At 33.6% G+C, this 21,423-nt stretch overlaps 1 non-coding gene across 1 annotated transcript; it reads right to left on the bottom strand.

Moving 5' to 3' along the window:
• Positions 1-501: 501 nt before the first annotated feature.
• TRNAS-GCU (transfer RNA serine (anticodon GCU)) lies at positions 502-575 on the bottom strand. Its single transcript has one exon. It is a non-coding gene; the product is annotated as a tRNA-Ser (tRNA).
• Between the last annotated feature and the right edge of the window lie 20,848 nt (positions 576-21,423).

The raw sequence follows: 21,423 nt of genomic DNA, 5'->3' as shown, positions 1-21,423 counted from the left end.
TAAGTAATAGAAAAGAAAGCAGACGTACGTAGAACAAGAATTGGAAACAAAAACAAATATTTATTCTATAATGTGAACAAGATTTGCCATGAAGAGAAATGTAAACATAAAATAGTTCACGGTAAACTCTGCAACACTTAAATTTATTGAACTTTATTGGATTGTTGAGTCAAGGAAGGAAATTAAAAGACTTAACATGAAAAGCGAATGAACAAACTGATAAAATTCATAAGAATGTTTCTCATAACCAAATTTTCTGATTAAGAGTTTCATTGTTTTGGAAAGCAATTTGCATCAAATTTTAAGTTAGAACTTCATCAATTGCAGTATATAAGTGATTAAGACTCTATGCGTCTTTTATCATAATATCAATAAGTACTGATTTGAACCAATAAAAGAGACTATGTCTGTATTGTGGAGAGAAGTACTCTTGAGACTGTTTGCCAACTTGTAGAGACATTAGGTTAATTGGAAAAGCCGAAGAGATGAAAAATGAGCAATCGCCTTCGCCGGGAATCGAACCACGGACCTCTGGAATAGCGGCTCAGCGTGCAGAACCACTACACCACGAAGGCACTCTAAGAAGGTGGGAGAAATGCCTTATAAACTCAGACGAAGCCTATATGGCATGAGCTGTTCTAAGTTTAGGAAAGGAAGAAACTCTGCTCAATATTTGTCTGTATAAAGTTTATATAAGTTTTAAATCAAAAATAAATGGTGAATATTTCATTTGCGAGTAGGTATTTCAAGTTTTAAAAAGAAGCATGCTTGATTTCAATATCGAGAAACGTACGAAACATCGCTAAAATATATTATACGTTTATTTTCAAATAGGCCATGAATATATTACATGATAGTTTCCTTACAAGAAATGAGGATTAGAGTATACTTTAAAGTACCCCTTGTATTATGGCGAAGTTGTTGTTTCATTTATCGCCAAGTTGTTGTTTTATTTATGGCAGCCTGAGTAATTGAATGTTATGGAAACCCTAATGTGACGTAATCGGGTGCATGATTCTGGGAAATTTTGAATCATGGGATGTTTTGTAAGCGCTTTTGTAGTATGTGTTGGTTTTATTGTTTAGACGGTAGAATGGCTGAGTGTAATAAGATTACTAATTCAGAAGACAAACAACAAAAATCAGCGTTATATTTACAAAATTTCCACAGGACTAGTTTCGATGGTTTTACCGAACCACCATCCTCAGCTGCAAAACCGCAAATGAACAAGATAGGAAATGATTAGATGAAAAATCATATTTTCCTATCTTGTTCATTTGCGGTTTTGCAGCTGAGGATGGTGGTTCGGTAAAACCATCGAAACTAGTCCTGTGGAAATTTTGTAAATATAACGCTGATTTTTGTTGTTTGTCTTCTGAATTAGTATTTATTCGGCGTGTTATAGTGTCTTAGTAATAAGATTAATTTGAAGTTTCTGTAAGATTTGGAATGAAAGAGGAAAAGAGCGTTAATTGACTGATGTACAAATGAAGGTTTACTTAGTAGCCATAAGTATCCTGTATATAGGAAGGACATGTGTCTAGTAGAACATAAAAACCGTTTAGATGTATTTGAATGAGTTTGTAGGAAGAAAGGTTCAGATGTGGTGACGCTGACATACGGATTCGAGTTCAGATAATTTTAGGAAGTTTTTGGATGCTGTTAAAGAATTTTGTGTGCCACAGACGAAGGAACTTCTAAGTAGGGTAAGTGGATATTTGCTTTTTGTAGTGCTTAAATGTATAACATGGTTTTCCTTTATTATATTATTTTAGTGTTTGGTTTGAAATGTAATTTATTGAGATTATGTATGTTTTGTTTGCCTATATTGTAGAATTGGATACTCCTTTAACTTTTTAAGTGAAAATATATCAATGTGTACATGGAAAAAGTGAAGGGAATGCGCAATGCAAGATTGTGCAATTCTTGGATTTTTTTAAGTGAAAATAGGTCGATGTGTACATCGATTTTTGTGTAGCGGCGGTAGTTGTGTAGCGGCGACTTTTGGCGCAAAAATTCGCCGTTATGCAAGTCAAAATAATAAGTCAAAGAATTGCACAAACTCGGTATCCAAGTACCGCCAAAAATCGCCAAGGGGTACCCTAAAATATACTTTTACCCAAATGAGATAATATTCAGTACAAAATTTTAGCACTACTCAGCTAGTTTATTAGTGCTAATCCATTGGAAAATTGGTTCATTTATAGACTCTACTGTAATTATGTAAATAATACAATTGGTTCAAAACTATAATTAAACATATACGAGAAGCATTTAATTTTACGTTCACTAATATTGGTCACGTTTAGTAATTAAATTTATCAAAATTGTTATCTTCCAGAGTATTATTGTAAGCAAAATGTAATGTAACCAAACCAGGACCCAAACTGTAATGCTTAGTAATACACCTGATAATAGGTAGAAGACATATTAGGAATAAGCTTCCTAGTCTAATAGTAATAAACGTGACTATAGACAGGAAGGCATAATAGTATTTAGAATTTATTAAATATATGTATGCACTTAGGCTAAAAACTAGTACATAGGGGGATATATTAAAGTAAAATAAATAATATTCATTGAATGTATCTATTACCCTTTAGTAAACATTAGATTCTCAAATAATACACGTCAGTAAAGCAGTTTATATGTTTGCAACGAATTAAATATGTGAAGAAGGGAAACTATTATTTTTAGGTTGCGAAGTTATTTATTGCCTTTAATTAGTGCTTCATTACTATATATTCACATTAAGCTACAGAAGCTAAATTTTGCCGTTCAATAAAATGTAGGTTAATATATTTACTTTGTAATTTTTCTTCTAATGACAGTATTACAAAATCAGTTTAGCAACAGACAAGCGTTTAGCTATTATTAGGAGACAGCCCCTTCTCTTGTACAGGGCAACTCTGTTTGCTTTGCGAGGAAAACTACGGGAAACGTAGAGTTAAGTGTGCTTATTAAGGGTGGCAGGTAACTCCATGATATTCACATCAATGGATGCTGCCATGTTATCCGCAACGCTAATGCGCATTCACAGAGAGGGAATTTTGACAACCAGTCAAAGTCCAAAGCAGAACTTAATTTGTTTAGTAATACCTGCCTTATTAGTATGTTAAAGCTCTCTCGGAAATCTGATGGGCATTGGCAGTTTGTGCAGTAACTCGTAATGAAATGTGAAATAATTAAAATGAAGCTTTGGCAGTTTATTAGTTACCTAAACCTGCAAAATAATCAGTCAGATATAAATGCGGCCAAAGAAGCAATAATCCAGACTTACGGCATTATAATCTAGACTAATGACATCACTGTCCAGTAAAGCGTATTCAGAAATTAACAAAGCGTATGAATCAATAAGAAGAACGTACAGTTCAGCAAGTTTATTTGTATATTCTTTTATTTTAGACTTTCAGAGATCAAGAGGATCAAACGGTTTTGCAGTGATATGAAATGTGTGACAAAAACAAACTAATATACTTTGTAAACACCTTGAGATAGATAGATCAATTAAATTTAATGCGATTTTTATTCATTTTAAAATAAACAATTGGTTATATTTTGAACAGATCTGTTTCATTAAGAAGGCTTTTACTTTGAGTTTTATTTCCCTAAAAGTTTTATTGACTTTTGTTCAGTGTAGAATTTCGGCTTTCATAAATAATTAATCATTAATAATTAATAATTATTATCATTTAATAATTAATAAAAAAACATTAATTATCAAAAATGAAACCTAAAACATTTTTTAATTACCTAGGATTTCCGATAATTTTTCATCGAACCTTCATTCAATGAACTTCTTTGAATTCATATTATTTACTTGATTTAGATTTCCTGTGTCTTTCCTAAAAAATAAATTTTCTTAAATATTTGTCTTTTTCCTAGATAGTTAAGATCCAAACCACTGTCAGTGCGATAATTACTCTCATCTTAACTCAGCCTAAATTCAATATTGTGATGGGTCTTCGACCAAATATTGACTTTCCTTTCTCATGTCTTAAACCTGAGGAAGAGCTGTATGGAAGTACTAAATATTTTTAAAATCCTGGCAAACACCTCCTGGTGTGCAGGACGCTGCTCTGTGCTTCGCATTTATAGAGCGCTTGTCAGCTTTAGACTTGTCTTTGGCTAAGGACTTTTGTTTATGGCTATGCTTGGTCTTCAGTTTTCTTAAAACTAGACCCTGTTCATCACCAAGCCCTACAGATTTGTTCTGGAACTTTCAGGGCATCTCCTTCCTTTCAGAGCCTTATTTATATTGACTCTTACAAACCATCACTCCATCTGAGGCATGAGGAGTTCAAGCAGTACAGCATTTTGAAATCCCACCTTGGGAAAATGTACAAATCTTATTTCTTGATGTTTTCCACCACCACGTCAAAAGTAACACTAACGAGATCGTCTACACATAACTTTTTTCTGATCGTAAACATAGATATAGCAGTTATCTTCCCATATATACAGATGGATCCAAGTCAGCTGGTCATGTTGGAACAGCATTTCTAATTGGCGACCACATGGAAGACAGAAGTTTGTACCACGCTTCCTCATTCTTAATATATAAACCAATTAAATGAAAATAGTAATAACTGAATGAATGAAATTAATGAATTAAAATAGGAATTCCGACTTGTAAATGGTTAATGGAAAGCAGAGCTTTTAAAATTAGAGAGCTTATTGAGAAAATGCCATACACGTTTGCAGCTGATGTAGAGAGTTATTCAAAAATTGATCTTTTTGTAATTAGTATAATTATTATAAGAAGAGAGGTAAAAAAGAAACTCTGAATTTTTTTAAAATCACCAAAAGTAAGAGCAACAGTTACAATCTTTACGATGTAAAATAATTTATAACTATTATATTTGTCTTAAACACTTAACACTATCCACAAAGTTTTAACTACGCTGCAGAGAGAATTTTCACTTTTGGTTAACTATACTGTTGTCCAAAATTAAGTGAATTCGCACATCATGTCAAATTTCTGAACACCTGACGGAAAAATTTTCAGTAAATTTGATATGAATATGCATTTATAATAAAAAAAGAGATGTACCATTTATATATGCATCATAATCAGTAAAGTTCATAGTGCAGGAATGTCCAAAATCCAGGTTGTGATAGTGAACTAAAAATGAGTCTAACATGGGATATGGTTCCATCTCGCAGCAAAATAGGTAGCGTAGCATGTCAGCATACTGAACAGGAGGTCTCTGCGGCAGCTGATCCCACTCCTTCACCGAGGCAGTTTTCAACTTCGGAATGGCTCTTGAAGAGAGATGACAAGATGAAATTGCCCTCCCAAGAGGGTCCCATACAAGCTGCATAAGGATAAGATAAGAAGATCAGGATGGCCAATCTATTCTGCGAATGTCTGCTTTCCAGGTAATCGTTGACCCTATGTGGACGAGCGTTGTCGTCCACTAACAGGAAGCCAGGACTAACTACGTTCCTGAGAATTCGAATATAGGGCTCTAAGATCTCCTCTTTGTCCCTCACAGCAATCACACAGCCTTTGTCAAACTCATGTAGAGTTTTGTGGTTGTTCAGCATAATGTCTGCCCAAACCATTACACCTCCGCCACCGTAATGATCTCTTACTCTGATGAGGGAGGATTGTTTCGAGTTCCAGGCTCTCTCCGATGTACAGGTACGACGAGAATCAGTGTCTTGGCCGAATCATGATTCATCTACGTACGGTGATTCTCTGAAGTTCTGTACAAGATGCATGTTGTCTGCACTATAATAAACGCGCTCTCTTGTGTGCTGCAATGCCCGGGAGCATAATGGCAAACCGCACATTGCGTTGATCAATGTTAAACGAATTTCGCGAACTGCGCATGCCCAGAAGAGAATTTTGCGCAATTACAAGTTTGGCGCAATTTTAAAAGACGATAAACAGGGTATATGGTTTATACTGTGTTATCTACGCGTAAACAGTTCGGGGTTTTAAAATTTGTTAGGTTGTAAGTTGCTTCATTACTTTGATTATAATTATCAATTGTAAACTACGCACATTTTCATTTAAGAAGGATTACAAAATAGGAAACATTACAAGATATATTAGCTGAATGCTTATTAATTATTGAGCATGTACTATACGTTCCTTTCTTATATATTGTCAAAAATGAAGGAATAAATCCAGTTTAAATTACTGAATTAAAGTCAAATAACTGGTGTTATATTAAATGTTTATGAACAAAATAAAACAGAACGAAATGAAACAGAAGCACATGCAATAAGCACAAACAAATTTCCGTAGTACTGCAATTGTAAAACAGAAAAACCAACATGACTAACAGGCTTGTGTAGGGTTGCCGCCTTAGTCGCCAGTATTTCCTTCCACGCCAACGGTACGGCACTGAGCATGCGCACTAAGCGAAATTCGTTAATATTGATCAACTCAATGTGCGGTTTGTCATTACGCTGCCCGGGAAGCTTTCGGGTAACTGTAGACCATGAAACTTGGGTTCCAGTAGTAGCATACAGCTCATTTGAGAGTTGTGAAGCTGTAGTAGTCATAAGTCACCGCGATGAAAGTGCCAAATAAAGATCCTTAATCGTCACTGTGGATCTTGGTCGACCTCGTCCAGGTCTTATCGATATGGATTCAGTGTTCTGAAGTTTTTTCCACAAACTGCAGATGACATTAGGTTTTATATTAAGCTCTCTAGCCACCTGCGCTTATGACTGACCTGCCTCCAGTACACCGTTAGTTCTTCATCTCATTCTGTCATCCATACGCTCGTGGCTACTTATTTTACCTGATGCCATATAAAATTTATCCAAGCCTTGTGAGAGACGCGACGAATGTCATGAGTACGAGTACACAAATCGCTTAAAATGATGCAAGAACAAAAGAAATTTCTTCATTTACAAACCTAGATGCTTTAGTACTTTCCGCCTGAAATTCAAATACAAGTAATCGATCTGCCATACTATAATATGTTAAAAAGTCAAATATCTGGAGAAGAATCTTATATTTATATATGTCTTCAAGTCATGAATATGCTCATTTAAAATCAGATATACGTGAAACTTATGCAATAAATATTAATATTCAAAAGCAAAATTTGTAAAACCTCTTAACTGATCATTAATTGCGACAAATACTTGTAATCGATTTTAATAGCAGGCACACAAATGAAACACAGTTAAAAAAAAAACATTGTTTGTGATTTTTACTTCCTTGTACATTTCTTGTTCGTATTTCAACGAAAATATCCATTTTGACCGCCATCGAATGCAATATAAAGATGTTTTGCGTGACATCTGTACGTAAATACAAAATAAAGGATTCATTTTCCCCAAATGAATTACAAAACTGATTTAAAATGGATTCAAAAGAGATTTTTTTTCATGGAGTCTGTACATACGTACGTGTGTATGTATATATCTCGCATAACTGAAACACGAGTAGCGTCAGCACGTTGAAATTTTGTATATAGAACTGCTATAACATTTAGTTCTGCATCTCCCTTTTTGGTAGCAACAAAAGTATTCATATATATATTTGTGCACTTTTATATTTATACACACACACACAGAGTGGGTAAATTATTGGTAAATTGTGCATTTTTTTGCTTTAAAAATGATTAAAATGATTTAAATGATTAAATGTAAATTATTTTGTTCTTATCTTCCGGTTAAGGTTTTTATTTAGTTAATTTGCATGTATGGGTTTTAGTTAATTTGCATGTATGTTTTTTAGTTAATCTGCATGAAATAGTTGTAGTTCAACAAACAATTCAACATTTCAAAAGTTTTTTAAGTGCGGGTAAGCCTAATTTTTTTTTTTTTTTTTTTTTTACCACAGCAGCCATATTTGTTTATATTTGAAACTTAGCAGAATAGTGAATTAAGTCTTTCTGCACCTTCAGTATCTTTTTGCTGATTGGGACCAATGAGAAACGTTTAGTCGTGTGCAGCGAAAAATTCGCCTTCTTGCCTGCTGGCCAAATTTCTTGTTTTTTGCGTAGAAACTTTATTTTACCTGTAATTTTTGTTTATTATTTTAACTGTATTTGGTGTTTTATGTTTTTCTATATCTTTCAGGTTTTAATGAAGATATTTTGAGCTTTCATGTATTTTTGCCTTGCCGCGAAGTGAGAACTGAATTAATTAAATGAGAAATGTATCTCTAATGAAATTTGAGGAAATAAATTTAAATGAAATGCAGGAAAATAATGCTTGTAATTTAATATTCCATCATGCGGTGTACACATCAGATTTGTTTCTCATCTTATTAGTATGGCAGTCATAGTATAATTATCTTATTACCAAATGGTGTTAAAAAATTATTATACTTCTTGTAAACATATTTTTGATTTTTCGATAAAATATTTTTAAAAGCATTTTCCATAAACGTTTGCTGACATTGTCAACTGAGTTTTAACTTTTACATAGCAAAGTGTAAAACTAATCTAATATCGTGCCCTTTTATAAAACCGCATTGCCTATGGTTAGGTTAGATAAATCTGTAAAACAGTTGAGCGTAAGCAATTTATCATCTGTCTAATCAAGCCTTTAAATGTAAAAAAAAAAAATGCTTTTGCATTTTTTATTTATATTGTGGCAATATGACGTTTGACTGCGTCACTTCGCCCTTAGCTGGAGAATAGGATGTTTGAATTTTAGTTTAGTGTTTTTTGTTATACTTTCTGGTATTTCAGTTGTGTTTAAAGTTATGGTGTGTGTGAATAAAGGCTATGTTTAAGGAAAAGGAGTCATGTCAATTCAAGGATATACACTAAGTACATAACCACCACGCCACTATAATATTGACTAACAAATGAGTTTTTAACAAATATAACTATTAAAAAACGTAAATGAATAGTTTTTAAGGATATTCCTCAGTCATGATAGCACAGAAACTCACAAATGGGATATGTCAATACATAAACCAATTTAAAAGCTGAGGTGTTCAACTGAAGAAATAACTGAAGCTGTAAATCATTTAATTTTCGAAAACGATGGTTCGATTCCGGCGAAAGCGTTGCTAATTTTTCATCTTGCCTGCTTCCAAAAATACCTAATGTCTCTATAGGATACATTTGCAGAATTAAATATATGTACATCATTTTTTGACATCTGTGTTACGAAGTACTATTCCAGATTCCATTGTAGGGAAAGTATATGGCAATATCTCTTGAATACTGGGCATTTCAAAATGTATTCATGTTTTAAGAATTAAAGGATCGGGCCAAACCAACTGTAAAAGAATTAAAAACTCTATTATTAATATTTTTTCTTAATTTATTAATCCTTAATAAATATTATCCTCAATAATGTCCTTAATAAATTTAAGGAAAATATTATCAAAATGTATTCATGTTTAAAGAAGGAAGAACAGGCCGAACTCATTGTAAAAGAATTAAAATCTTTATTATCAATGTTGCTTTTCTCAATTTATTAACTCTTAATAAATACTATCCTTAATAATATCCTTCATAAATTATCCTTAATAAATTTAAGGAATTAAATATTAATCTTAATAATTGTAAGGAAATTTATTATAATTTAAATTAGTTAAAAATTCTGCTTTGTCTAGAAATTTACCACAATATCGCAATGTAGAGCCATTACCATCTGAAGTTGAAGTTGTGCAGCATTTGAGACAATTACACGTATGGTGAGACATTTTGTAATTATCTCTTTTAGTTTAAAACATTATAATAAGCAGTATCTGAGATATGCCCATAAATAAGAAAATTTGACTTTTTAAAATTTGTATTATAGGAAATAAATAAATTATTATTAATTTTACTGTATTTGATGAAGACGTTTCATACAACGATATATATACCTTACATTAGTTATGATTACTTTTGATCTTTTTCCTATATTTCTTTCAAATAAATTTCAGTTTTTTTTTTTTTTTTTTTTTTTTTTTTTTTTTTTTTTTTATACTGTCATTTACATCTGTTATTTGTATGCAAATTTGGCAGTGCAGGAATAAAACGTAAGTGTGCTAAATTTCTTTTAAAACATTTATACAGTTTAAAAAATATATTTCCAAATGTTACTTTCACACTTTTAAGCGAATATAAAAATCTAGCAAAAACAACATTGTCAAAAACAATATTGTTATTTATATAGTCCTGATATTCGATTTCTTACGTTATAATGTCAATTCACTAATAGTTGCTTTAATTGGTGGTATTGCATAACAGAAATATTTTTTTAAATATTTTTGGAAGATTCGACAGACCCTCCAAAATTTCAGTAGTGCGAATTACCACAAAATGCTACTAATGATTAAACTGGAATCTAAATTTTGCAATTTATTATTCGGTTAATTATGCCATTTATTATGTCAATTCTAAATTAACGAAAGAAAAGTGACAGAAATAATGGATTTGAGCATGATATACAATGTTTTAAAGCGTTTGGACTGCATGCTTTCAACTACGAACTAAATAAAGAATTTAATATTTATCAGCAACCGTAAGAAAATCTATTTTTTATTTATCTATTTATTTATTTAGACAATTACATTTATTTATTAACCCAAAAGCTATTTACTGAGAAAATATTCGAGCACGACATTTTCAATGTGATTATTGAATCTGTTTTCTAATATTACAACATTTAAGCTTTATTTGAAAGATGGCGAAAGAGTTTTGAAGACCACCCTCAAGATACTTACCTGAAAGCTGCGCCTTTTTGGAACATTCAGTCTCCATTCCACTTCCACCCCATCTGAGTCTTGTAACTCAAAGCTCAGAGTTTGCAGAGAGCTGTTGCTAGTTCCTTGATTTTTCTCATTTTTAATTTTGGGAATTTTTTCTTTATTTTGGATGTTATTTCCTGTACAGGTGGGGTAGGCTATTTTTTATCAGATTTTTCACGTCTAGGCTCCTGTTGTTTTGCCTGTTAGTTTTCTAAGAAATTGAATATTGTTTGGCAAGCTATTTTTCTTGTTGATTTAGTGACACTGGCATAAGAAGTATTCGATCGCAGCTTATAATTCTGTACTATTGTTCTAGCTTCTGCATATGAAACATTCCTCGTCACTTTGATGATGTGAACTTCTTTTTCGGCTTTCCACTTAGGGCAATTGTGTTAGAATCCTGCATGTCCATCCATGTACTTTTCAGCCATTTTAGTGCAACTAATGCTGTCGTGGTCTTCTCCAGAGCACCAGATGCATATGGGATCACCACGACAGTACGTTTTAGGGTGACCAAAACGCTGGCTCTAAAAGCATCGCTTAATGTTAGAAACAGAAGATATGATGGGACAATTTAAATAACCGGTTTTAATGCTAGTAGGCAGATCAGGATAACATGTCTCGGGTTAATTAACTTGATCCGCCTAACTCCAGAGGCATTTTGTGACGCAAATTCTATCACAAATGTCTCTTCTAAAGTAGATAAAAGATCTCATTCAGAGATAACTCCAGAGCAGGACTTTAAGATCTTATATGAAGACAGAGAGATATTTATTTCTTCTTTATTTATAAGCACAAGAAGAGAAGCAGATGATTGTATGAACAAAATGGTTTTAATAAGGATGTCTCTAGATCATAAAAGTTTTATATTTTTGCCCCACTAATACTATCAGTTATGTATTTATGTATTAGAAACAGAGAAATTTTGCAGTTCACCAGAAGACTTGTTAATAATTATAAGGGTGGAATGTTAGATAATTTAGCATTTTCAGGGCCAACACGATATTTGAATAACATTGACATTTGGGCATGTCTTCCTTTTTTTACAGAGATGTTATGTGATTATCCATTTTGAAAGAAAGTAAAGATTCGGATGCGGCCGCCCCACCCACCACGGAGTCCAACGAGGGGACGAAGATTCCTGCGTCAGGGTAAAGCGGGTCTATGCACAAACTGAAGCTCCACAATCAGCTTTCCCTAGAGCTTATCACGAAGCCAATAACACTAAAGACTAGTGACCAGCCGACTAATACTCGTGAGGATAACTAAGTGCCTTCCGTTTAGCTGAAGCAGCAGCCAAAGCAGTTCGCTGGGAACAGTATATCGGCTCTCAACTGCCAGCATCCTCCTTTCCAACGACGGTCTCCACGCACGGCAGACATGTGGACAGTTTTCTTGCCATTTAAGACAAAAACAAGATTTGTAATTCATCTCATGACGATACCCAACCTCTGGAGAGGAAACCCATAAGGAAGAAAGGTAAGATAATGTAAGAAATAAGAGAAGGGGGAAAGAAGATAGGAGACGGATCACTGGGCTCCAGAATTGTGACACTCGTCTCACCAAGAAGGTGATCCTCTGAAGAGCTGTGGTACCTTGGGATTTCCACACCCGTACTCACAGAAAGTGAGCCCCTGAAGACCTCCTCCTCCTCCTCTCTCCTCCGTTGCGAAGAGTCTAATCTTATTTTTCTACAGACCTTGAAACTACCTCCTGTTATTTCCAATTTTGTTTTTTTGTTTTTTTGTGAAGGAGGTTTCTTTGATGAAGTTCAATATCAATTTTTATTTCTGTTTAAAAAGTACCGGTGACCTATCATCGGTACTCGTCTACTGGAGGTGACTGGCATAAAACATTTCCTATTACTTCTGTCCCCTTTAGTACTTAATGGAACAATATAATCAGGAAAAATTATTGCATGGAAACCCATTCACTATAATGAATACTCCTTTCTTAAGGAAGTTTATACAGTACACATTTAAATAGTAATACTCACTTTCTTATTTTTTAATGCTAGTGAAACAACACAAACTGGAAAAATCATTGTATGGAAAGCTGTTGGCCATAATGAGCACTTCTGCACCTAAGAAAGTTTATTCAGTGCAACTTTAAATTAAAAAAACCCATTTTAATGCACATTAAACTTGAATTTATGTAAAGTTTTGTTAAGACGGCGGACACAAATAGCCTCAGGTTTATATATCAGATAAGCATATTCAACACCAATGATGATCAAATCAAAAAACAATGTATTTACAAACAATGCAAACTACGAACAGTAAACTATTCCAAAATGAATAATTTGATCAAAACTGAATCCAGCTGGAAACGTTCTGCTATAATCTTGCAAAAACTTTCAGGAGATTGCCACTACCAAAAACTTGGATGTTTACAAACTTGTGAATGGTTTTACTTGTGAATGAAGTCTTAAGAACCTGGGTGGGCAACATATCTTTAAAACTTTACATTTTACGTTTGTATCTAAATTACTTTTTTGACATCCTCGATGCTATGAATAATCATCAAGAACAGAAATTTTACCTGGAAATATGTGGTAGTGAAAAAAGTTATCAAAGCTTTTTGGATCCTCAATATCCTTGCTAATTTCAGTTGGGGCCATAAGATAGATATTTCTAAGGACACGTTTCCGTTCGTCGTTTATAAATTTATATAGGAACTTATGTACTTTTTATGAACTTAAATAGTGTGTTACATAAAAACCATGCGAAATACGGAACACCTGATTAAAAAATTAGAATTCAGCAATGTAATCACTATTACATTCATAGATTTTGATTCTCTTCTATTAAGTGGAAATTTGTTTCGTATCTTTCACACAATAACATTTTTTTAAATTTTATTTGCCAACAAGCAGAGATAACTTAACATAAGTATTTTTCTATTTCTTTAATTATATGAAACTTCTGAACTATGAAAAACTATGAAAAGATTCTTTTAACAAGATTCCAGCTTTTATGATCGCAAATTATGAATTGCTATACTTATCACACTTTGAAATTTTTTAATAGTATTTGATGTTATACGTACTTAATTTTTTTTTAATTTATTTATCGAAGGTTATTATATTTTATTACCCCATGTACATAACTTCATGATAATAAAAAATTCCTACCTCTTTTTTTTCTATACCTTTAAGTTACTTATTTCAATAAATTACATAACTTGATATTACATAGCATAGATTGAATGAACTTCCTGTTAAACATTTTAATAATTATTTCATTGGCATTAACTTTTATATGGAAGGGGGAGATCAACAGACCTCCAAGCAATTAGCTGACCATATGAATAATATTGTATTTAAGATATATATTCTGCATTTCTTGACATATAAATTCTACAACAACTTGAGATATATATTCTACAACTTCTGATACGTATATGTAAATTGAGATATGTTCTGAATCTCTTATTTTAAAAGCAAACATTTCTTTCATATGTTAAATAACGTAGAAATGTACTTTTCCATATATTACTGTTTATGGTAATGTACCATTCGAAACAAAATACTAATAACTGTCAGGCTAATATAAATAGCATAAATAAAACATAAACTGTAAACTGCATATCAAGTTTCTTCAGCTTGTATTTGACAACAGCATTGCTTTAATTTAAAATAAAGCTTCTCATGTATGAAAAACAACCTTTAACTCACAGCTTGTAAACTAATGCGGAGCACGTTCTGAATGCATTTACTGTACTTTTCAAATAATATTTTCTAAAAATGTAAAAGCGTGAAACAGAGCTGAACAGCTAGTAAAATTAACGAGGTATACACGGTGGGTAGAGTTTGAGATAGCTCCAATATATGTTCGTTCTGTGTATAATTATTCCTAAATAATATCACACTAAGAAATTCTAGGTATAAAAATTCATACTTACACATAGTAAACCCACATGCTACCCAGAGTTATTAAGTCACTAAAGATTTATGAAAGACAAGTTGTTTCATTATATTCTGTTCCCATTCCAGCTGAGTTAAACTAGAGTAGTTGTAGGTATACACAATAAATGTAGAAAAGAGTGCCTTAGCTTTATATGTGTTCCGCGCAAGGTTATATTTTTGAACATTTTAAGGAGAATAATATTAAAAAACATGGTATAAAACTGTTTCTAAATAGTCTCTTAATTGCATAAGAGTTACAGAAATCACTCATATGGATTTTTAAATAAATTCGCATGATAGTTAATTGTTTTATCGCATTCATCAACTTTTCATTTCACCAAAGTAATTGCTCAAATCATCAAAATTATTTCTTTAAAATGATTATGATTATGTGTGATGTATTCAGCACAAATTATTTCATATCCGTTAGTTGTAATGTATTTACAACATTACAACTAACTAATGTTGTAATGTATTCAATTTATGCAACTGAACAATCTTAAGCTCAGGTCTCACGGTTAAACCTAACTCTTCTGCCAGTACATTTAAATCTTGTTTTTTACTCCTAGCTAAGAATGACATGTTGAACAAGTTACCTTTAATAAGTTTTTCTTAAATTTCAATCTTATAAATCGTTCTTGTATTAAATGTAGATATAAAATTTTGGCAAGATTTAAATTGTCAAATACAAAACTAACACTAACCAATTGGAGAGAATTGTTTAAACATCTTTGCCAATTTGGCACAAAATAAAATAATACTACGCCGGATTGACTTTTTAACTCACTATTCACAAGCCCCGTTGGAGATACTTACTATTCACACGCCCCATTGGAGATACTCACTATTCACAAGCCCCTTTGGCGATAATTATATAAACACCTTTGCCAGTTAAACAGTACAGTGGAATTTTACCCACGTCAGTTTGACGATTTTACTATCTAATTTCGAGGCCTGGCTGGAAATAACAAAAACTTTTTTTTTCCAATTTGACAATATAATTTAGCTGTAATGCGTCGGGATGACTGTGCTATCTACCATACTCCTGAATGGCGAGAACTAAGAAAATACTTTTGCCAGTTTGGCAGAACAATAAAATCACACTACGTCAGTTTGACGTTGCTGCTTATTTCCACGCGCTTTCTTGGCAACAAATTTAAAAAGACAGCAGTCCCTTTTTCTTATAAATGCCGGGATGGCTTACACATATCAGTTATCAACATAAACATCCGATACAAATAACAGTAAAGCCTAAATAATAATTTTTAAATACTTCTTTACTACAAATATCAATAATAATTTACGCCTAATATATTTAGTATCAGTAATTTTAAACAAAAACGTACACTATTTAAATATAATTCTGAAATTAAATACTAAAACTAAATAAACAGTTGTTTGGTACTAGCAAACTTGTTCTCAAAATTTCAGCAATGTTCTGGGGTTAGGAGACCAGCACCATCGCAATTGATAGTTGCACTCCTAATTTCCAGTATCTCGTAGGAACCTCCAATTTTATAAGACTGTAATGTATTTTGCAATAATTGACAAAATAACAGATAATCTTCTTAGTAAAACATAAATTTTATTTTTAGTTTACGGAGATAGATAATTTGAATACAGTCTTTTAGTTACAAGTTTTTCTTGCATCTACTCGCTGATAAAACTTCAGAATTATCATTTTTAATATAACATTTATTTATATTATTCTCAATAAATATGGCGTTGCCACTTTAATAATAAATATAGTTATTTGTTAAATAACAAAATATTACACAGTATTGAAGTAGTTTTAAAGTTACACAGTACTAGTCATAGACAGCTAATATTCCTTAACAAGAAGCAACTGCAACAGAAAGAGTGAGAAATATTCATAACGCAGTAGTAAGGTTTGGATATAACCTGATGGCTCTAATCTCTGAAGTACAGAATGAAATTTGAATTTTAATGTTATGTACATATTTGTGCATAATAGCTAACCTTAATAGCAGCTTACTGTTGGAGCAGATCGTGTTTGGAATATTCTAACCACTACGGCTACCTCCATGGCTTCTAATTCTTGGATGCCACTGATTTCCCTTACACGAGTTGTTGTCATGAAAGTGATATATCAAATTTCATGCAGACTAGAACTCAGTAACGTTTAATTTCGGTGAGTATCTATTTACGAATTATTTAACATACAAACACAAATAACAGTCCACTCCAATATCCAGACAAACGCTTGGAGTCTCAAAGTGCATGGAAAGGTTTACGGGAAAATACGTATGTAATAACTGTATTCACAGCTTGTTTGAAACTTTTTTTATGAAATAGACAGTGGTAATGAATTTATGCCGAGACTAACAACGAAATTAACAACGCCTTAGCCGGGAATCAAACCACGGGTCTCTGGAAAACCGGTCCAGCGTGCAGAACCACTACACCACGAAGACACGCTAGGAAGCCGGGAGAAATACCTTATATACTCCAATTTTAAGGGGCTACTGGGGTTTTTAGGGGCCCCTTTCGCCAAATCCTGGGTGTGGAGAATCCTCATCCAACACCCTTTTAGTTCGGTGGCCATTATAGAGACATTAGGATTTTTTTTTTTTTTTTTTTTTTTTTTTGAGGCCGGAGAGATGAAAAATTAGCAATCGCCTTCGACGGTAATCGAACCACGGACACCTCTGGAATAGTGTGCAGAACCACTACACTACAAAGGCACGCTAGGAAAACGGGAGAAATACTTTATATGTACCTCTCTCGATGATTATGTATCTCTCATAATGATTATATACCTCTCGATGATTAAATAAATCAAAACCATACCACGTATGCATGTTTTAATTATTATTTTTTTTTATTTCAGGCTTTCGTGCTCTTCTATATTTTCGTGTAAAATCAACCCTTTGCACTCGAGGCCTTTTTCGCTTAGGCAAAACAGCAATTCGAGAGTATTTTCGGCCTATTTGATGAATTTATTAAAGTTATCATAAAATGATTTCACTCACGATTTAAGGACATATAGTGTTTCTTTTAGGTTAAGATACTTGCTGTCCTGTGGCTCTTTCATCGGATACAAACAGTATTCTTTGCGGTATTTCTTCGAAATCAGAGCACGTTATTCATGCTGCGTTTTCTGTCTCTTCTGCGGAATCACTGTCGTTTCCATATTCGCTATCTATTATCCTGATTTTCCGCCTTCTTACACCTCTTACTTCATCGCTGTCTACATCATTACTTTTCCCTTATCTATCATCAAGTAGTCTACGCATAGACTTAATTTCGTTCTTCATTAACGAAAAATCAAACTCATCTTCGCTTGAACTGATTCCTTCATCGTATTCCATGTATTTTGGGCTCCAAAACTTTGAAAATAATATTCTTGTTGCCACGAACTGTCGAGTTCAAACTAACGTCGAAGATGCATACATAACAATAAATCTAAAAAACGCGTTCAAGTTTAAACATTGGCAGTTGTTTTAAACGCACGTACATTCATGATACGATAATACACAAACCAAACCTAAATGAACGTCGTTACTGCTCGAATTACCGCGTCAAACCAAGTGGTGATCGAAATTCACCACTGAAGTTACCGCATCATATCAAGAGGTGACCGAGTCACCTCTCAGTTGCAAAGGGTCAATATTTTGGTTGCGAATAGTATCAATTATACTATAATCCGTATTTTTACTTCGCATCACTGTGTAAGGTATTTTCTTCCTCCTCACCAGGGGATTTTGTGGTGTAATTGAAAGCACGTCCTACCAGTATCAGCAGGTCTGAAACTTGAATACTGGCAACATCGCTGATCTTAGTGTTTCCAGGTTCTAAAAATTTCTACATGACTCAAGAAGTACCGTCCAAACTAAAATGTGGTGGACGATAACTCATCACCACTATCAGAATCTGGCAACTGGGTTCCCTCCTCTGCAGTTGCCCTTTAATTGGGGAAGAACGTCAGGTATTTTCTACCTTCCTGCGACGTGCCTTCATGGTATAACTGGAAGCACACCCGACTAGCATCGAGAGGTCCGGAGTTATCAAGCCGAATTCACTTATATTTGAAAAAGCGAACAGGAAGAAACGTGCGTATTGCGGACGCCCTCAGCTGATGAAATTTTACAATTTTTCTACCCAAAACATCGTATACAATAAGAATTTTTATTAAACTCATGAGTTGATTTATTCTCGTGACTTTGCTGTCCATTGTTCCGCAAACTTGAGTTATGCTCTAAAATCAAACAACAAAGTAAGTACTATTAACCAACTTTTTATCTTCAATTGTCATTCCCATGTAAATTATACTGTATCAAGTTTCATGAGTTCGCTTATTCGATTCATTAGAGAATCGGAAGCTTACTAGTAATCAAGATGTTGTGCATATTCTTTGAATTGTTTTGGGCTTAACATATTTTTGGCACTTACAAAGAAAAAAATCAAATCTACTGGAAACAACATTTTGGCTTCTCTTAATATTATATAATAGTTTTTGTAGAAAAGAGTCCTAAATCAATTGTATTGAAAATCTATCACGAAAACTAGAATCTCAATACTTTCGTCACTTCTGCACTTTTACGTGTTTCAATAAAAAACAAGGGGAAAAAAATTGAGCTGTACAGAAGCGCTAAGCTTTCATAAATCAAATCACAACTCAGTTAAAGAACTAGAAAAAAAAAAGGCCTTGGAACAATCAGGCCACTTCTTTGTTTCTAAGGTTTTTCCATGAACAACGGCTGGGGCAATCAAAGATGAATGACGTGTATTGCCTTTTTTGCGCTTTTCCCGCGTTAGAGAAAGCACTTGTTGGGTGGAAAGGGGTCATAGCTATGTTACGATACTGAAAGTTATATCTTTGTCGATGGGAATTGAGAAGTTTTATCGATTCAGAAAAGTCACCGCCGTCGTGTATAAAGGAAACTATATTTGTCAAAATAAATCCTTGGGAAACACACTTCCGTGCATTAAAACAAATCTCTGACGAAAGAAATGCTGCCAAAGTCCAGAAAATAAAATTAGTTTTATGTGTATAACCTATAAGAAATATTGGATAAATCTATACCTATGTGTCCCCCTTGCAGGAGTTGGAACTGCTTTTTTTCCCATTTTCGAAAGACGTGAAATCATGTTACCGATACTGTATGTCGTTAAAATGTATCTCAAACAGAACAGTACTGTCGTTGAGCCTATATCGATTTACGTAACGATTTGCATTGTAAACAAATAACTCTGAAATTTTACTGAGTTTCTGTGATAAATATTAATGGTGTCCTTAACTTAATGGTAAGATTTAATATTTATATATGCATAAACAATCATTGTGCAGTATGCCTTGAAATATTAATGCTGTAGCAATCAAGAGCTGCTACAGATTTTGAAAACTATTGGAATACTCTTGAATGGCATCATTAAAAACACACTAGACATTGGAACAATATCCAAAGGAAGAAATGTTTGAAGGTTAATGAATCCAATTCCTGCAATAGTTCCTTGCACGGTCTTTGCCAACCCTGTTAATGCGTAATATTAATTCCACGTAAATATTAATTTCATTAAATTCTTTTATATCTCCGATGAACGAATGCAAAAGTATTTGAGATATAAAAACACAAGCTGCAGGGTCTTTTGGCTTTGAACCTCAGGAAAGATGCTGCTTTAAAACTAGGATGGAGGTAGACAAACTCATGCTGCCACCTATAAAAATGCCCAATGATTAGGCTATTCAATGATAGAGGCTACCCCTTGCCTCTCGGCAGCAATAAAATTCGTGCACCTGATATGGGTGAGGTTCACATTATCAGGATTAGTTAAAACAATAACAGATGCTGCATTTGGCAGTAAAGAAAAGCCAGCATTACTTTTCAGCTCGAAATTCGAAGAAATTTGCTTGAAAATGTTATGGGTAATCTGTTTTTTTATTTAGCTTATAAGATATTTTCTATCTCCTTCCAGCATGCACTCGTAATGAAGTGTAGTACACTCGGCGCGTATTCGAGAGGTCCAGGTTCGAGTCCCGCAGAGGACAATGCTCATTTTTCATGTCTCCTGCTTCAAAAAACCTAATAAATCCACAGTGCGGCCAAATTAAAAGATAGTGAAAAATAATTGGTCACCACCGGGATTTGGCGACTCGGTCCCGTAATCCCCAGTCTCCTTAAAAGAGGTTGCGTATAAGTTATTTTCTCCTTCATTCGAGCAGGCATTCGTGGGGTAACGGTAGCACACTCGGTTCGAGAAATCCAGTTCAAGTCCCGGTAAGAGCATTGTATATCTTTCACGTCTCCTGCCTAATAAAAAAATCTAATTACTCTACAAGTTCATAAATTCTCGAATTATTTTTTTAATCTATGAGAAGACGTGGATGTTTGTAAGCATATAGTGTCTGTGCGGCATGAAGGTTTTTCAAAATATACGGCGAGACGCCAAAAGTTCTCACTACTGCTTTGGTGGTAGGGGAACAGGGATAGGGTCCATTAAAATTCGTATTTAGCAACCCGTCTCGCGGTTCTAAATTCTGCCTCCCCCCCGGGATGCATCTTGCGCAGCGTTGTCCGTGATGCGGCGGCTAAATGATTGATGGTATAGGGATAGGCTCTTGCCGACGAATGCATTAAATTGCAAATGTCCGACCATTGGAAATAACAGCAACATATTTTTTTCGTTCTAAAAGTATTACTTTATCCTAAGCTTCCGTTTCTAGTACGGATGATTGAATTAAAGGAAACTGAAAAGGTTTCCAACTCGTTGGAGCCTTTGGATGGCAGGGTTTATCAAAAATTTACCACACTGTCACATCTCTTGAGAAAAATAGCCATGGGTCACAGACGCTCATAGCCACAGAAAAAAGGCACTGAAGTTAATA

Source organism: Stegodyphus dumicola, chromosome 8 (assembly GCF_044657685.1).
Source record: "Stegodyphus dumicola isolate Sdum_Otavi_A_Nest chromosome 8, ASM4465768v1".
NCBI classification, from domain to species: domain Eukaryota; kingdom Metazoa; phylum Arthropoda; class Arachnida; order Araneae; family Eresidae; genus Stegodyphus; species Stegodyphus dumicola.
Note: the sequence above shows the minus strand (reverse complement) of the source record. Positions and strands in the feature narration are given on the sequence as shown.